This window comes from Octopus bimaculoides, chromosome 7, assembly GCF_001194135.2.
Source record: "Octopus bimaculoides isolate UCB-OBI-ISO-001 chromosome 7, ASM119413v2, whole genome shotgun sequence".
In the NCBI taxonomy this organism is placed as follows: Eukaryota; Metazoa; Mollusca; class Cephalopoda; order Octopoda; family Octopodidae; genus Octopus; species Octopus bimaculoides.
The window spans coordinates 63,044,883-63,048,941 of NC_068987.1; the positions used below are offsets into that span (position 1 = coordinate 63,044,883).

The window sequence follows — 4,059 nt, forward strand, 5'->3', positions numbered from 1 at the left end:
TATATATATATCCATCCGTATTAAAATAGAAATCTTGGTAAATATTTTGATCAAGAAAAGCTTTTACACAAGGCAACATCTGTACAAGGAATTCCTGAAGAGTTCAAGACACACTTTCGAAAGGACCGAATTGCAACAACTATCCATGTTTGCAACTCTCATGTCCACTGCGTTAAGCAATCAATGCACACATTAAAATGCTTAGCGGCATTTCTTCCGGCTTTTCATTTTAAGTTCAAATTCCGCCGGAGTCTAATTTCGTGATTGATAAATAAGTACAAGTCGAGCACTGGAACTCGATGTAACCGACTAACCCTTTTCGCTAATATGTCAAGCCTTGTGCCTATAATAGAAGCAATTATTATTACTATTACCACAATCGTCAGTACACCGTAACTACTTTTCAACATTGTTATGATGCTCCAAAAAACACTGGTTATAGTTTTTTATGTTTTAATTCATGCTTTTAACTTAGTAGAAACTATTATCTGATACCAAACTACTAGTATCACTAAACATTTGCTCTCGCGCCATCAGCCAAATTTCATGCCCACCTCAGTCAGTGCAACATGCCCGCTACTCGTCCTGTGGAAAAACCCACCGATATTGTAATTTACCGGATTTTGCAACCATAACGTACATATATCATTATTATTATACTGTCAAGCAAAACCCGTCAGCAGTATTAAATTATAGTTATTTGCAGCAGATAATTGAACAACGAACTAACTGGCATGGTATTTTGAAAGCGTAATAAACGATTTCTTAGACTGACGACACCAAGGTTTCAGTATTTTATGCAAGAGGAAGGGAATGGAGATTGTGTTAGGTTTATGCTTTCCTTGAGGACATTAGCGACACAAGTGAATCGGCATTTCTCATTGTTTTTCCGAAGCGTGAGTGAAGGGAGCAGAATTTGCTTGCAAAGGCTTCCAGATTTATTTTTGAAAAGAGAAAAAAGAAAAAAAAAGGAAATGCGTGACATTTCTGCCTTTCTCGAAGACATTTCCGTCATGTTACAAGGCAAGGTGTGTGATATCAGCGATAACCGGGAAATGAAAACCCGTGTTGGGGAAGGACTATATAGTACATAGCAGTCTATACTCGCACTTAACAATGAAACTATAATCATGAACATTAAATAACGATCAAGAAGCATGAGTAAAAGGCTGGACATTCTGAAATTGATTGGGTCTTACACACCAGTTCAGAGTGGACATGAAAGACCCGGGGTAATATATATATATATATATATATATATATATATATATATAACGAAGATGAAACCCGAGTTGCTAAAAGGAATGATGTAAAGAAGCCAATGGAAAATATTAATGGGCGTTTTCATATAACAGACGCTAAGAGAAGGGAATGAATGAATAAAGGGGCAAAGAGACGGTGAGGTAAGGACCGCAATGTACTGAATGGAGTAATAGACTGAAGAAAAAGCAGTGAGAAAGGGAGAAATAGGACCAGGTACGGACGGACATTTCGAAGAGAAAGATGGATTAGATTAGCTTGTTTCTAACCATAGAAAATACTGGATAGACAGACAGTTGAAGAAAACAAACACACATATGGACGAATGTTCAAGCAGACAACGGATAGATAACAGCGGTAGAAATAGAGAGATGGAAGTAACGAGAAAACGGACGAATGAAGATAAAAGTGTTATATAGAATTAGGTGGATAGATGACGAATACAATAAAGGACAGATGTCTGCAATGGGAAAAACGAATATAATAAACTAATTTCGAAATAAGTGGATAGATCGATGGCTGCAGTGAGAAAGGTGGACGAATGCAATAAACTAATAAATAGATGGATGTAGAAACAAAAACGACGAATATATTAAATAACAGATGGCTGTGGTGGAAAAAAAAAACGGAGGAATGTGAAAAACTAATACAGAAATAATTAGATGGGTGTAGTATGAAAAATAAACGAATGTAATATATATTGATATAAAAAATAACTGGATTACATACATTAAAATTTAGCAAACAAAACAGACGTGGGCCACCGGTTTTAGAGAAAAATAAACACAATATTAGAAAGGACATGGCTCGGTTTGATAATATTTCTTTATTTTTAAGGAGGGGGGGGGGAATAAATTTCATCGGTGAATTTAATGCCAAACTTAATAACAAACATGAGTAAGATGAATGATTGTTTACATCCTTAATGCCTTCGTCTTCGTTTCTTTCATGACTACCTTCAAAGTGTGGGTGTAGATTGCGATAATTATTCTGTAATCAGTTTTAGCCAGAGGCTGTGGCCATACAGGGGCACTGCCATTAAAAATTGAGGTTCCAATGTAATGAACCGAACCTGAGCCACCTGGGTGAAAACCATATGTTGACAAAGAAAAAAAAAAACTCAGTCGAATGGAGGAGTTTCGTTACAGATCGTCCGGACTTCGTTACCACAAATTTCTAAAAACTTCAGCATTTTCACTTTTTTTTCTTCCTCCTTAGATTTAGGTTGGCAACATCAAACTGAAATAATCTGCACACTCGAAAACCAATTTCTTATTAAAGAAAGATGCATTTTAAAAAAGAGAATCATGAGAAAGAAGAAAGTAAGGACAATGTTCAGAAACTACTTTAAAAAATGTTATTGTTGTTTTAAATACTATCAACCTAATCGTTATCTACACTCCCAAAAATGTATCTGCAAAATTTCATTAAAGATATGTATTCTAAGAAAGTTATACGGAACCAGACATAGGCACCAATCTGTAGTTAGCCCTAAGTATGTATGTACATCTATGAATATACACACACACTTTTATAGATTAAGTCAAGGGATTAATGAGTTTCGTTGATTGCACTAACTCTAGTACTTATTTTATCATTCTCTATTTATCGAATGGCTAACTTACACACACACACACTGGTGTTCATCGTACATCGAACTTCACTATGTGTAGAGTGTGAGGCAGAAAATGTTGGTTTTAGTAATCAGAGTTGATCAAACTCATGAGATCACAGCTAATGTTATTGATTTCTGGCATGTCACATGGCTTTCTATTCACAGGAGAGGTTTGCAAATAGAAACGAGACTCTATGTGGTTCATCATGCCTTTCACAACAGTATATCTAACCACAGTGTAAAAATGAAAACAAAATGAAGATACGCTCGATAAACCACATAGCCACACTCTAACTAACTAGCTGGCGGTTCAAATCAATTTACGTTAGAGAAAAAGAAAATGAAAGAGGGGTGACTTCTATGCCTTATACCTCTAAGCTACATTAAAAATAACTAACGTAGAAGACATAAGCAAGCATTAAACACTTAACTAAAGGAGGTAAAGTTGATGAAACAGATAGTAGTCGGTATGATGGATTACGGACAAGTCTTAACAATAGAATCTGGTTGTTTCATATGAAGGGATCATTGAGCCGATCGTCTTTCCCTTACATTCATCAATCCAGGATCGGTAGAAATAAGAACCACGTATGTATTGGATCGATTTAATAACCCATCATACGCCTTGTGCTAGTTTAAAATTGAAATGACTGACACCTTTCGCGTGTTAACTAATCATATCCTGGCATTAAAAAGAAGAAAACGACCGTTTCTAGTTTTACGAAGGAAGGCTTAACTGCAGCAGTTCGTGAGAGAGGGTTTAGCAGGAAATTGGACAGACGTTATTGCCAGAACAAGCTAACCTGAAGATCCAATCTTAGGAGAGATGTAATAAAAAAAAAACCGCTTCCTGTATGCAAACTTGTGTCGATGTAAGAAACGATCATTTCAATATCCTATTATAAACTGTCAGAATAAAAACCATGTGCAGTCACAACGATCGAGTGAACAATTCCAATTTTCACTAGTTTATTTATCTATTTGTCTTTACACCTTGTGCTGTATTGAACTCCTGGTGTGGGTTTTAGAGCCAGGTTTTGACTGCTATTTCAAGCATGGTGGTATCTCTTAGATACCCTTATTTATAATTTTAATAATAATTATAACCTATAAGGTTTTTCTTCCCATGCTGCCACTCCATTTGATCGTTATTTAAAATAACGATTTATATCCTTAATTATATA

At 35.6% G+C, this 4,059-nt stretch overlaps 1 protein-coding gene across 3 annotated transcripts in view; it reads right to left on the bottom strand.

Moving 5' to 3' along the window:
- The window catches only part of LOC106878088 (histone deacetylase complex subunit SAP30L), a 49,144-nt gene that overhangs the window by 24,648 nt on the left and 20,437 nt on the right, over positions 1–4,059 (bottom strand). The gene's annotated exons all lie outside the window — the stretch shown is intronic.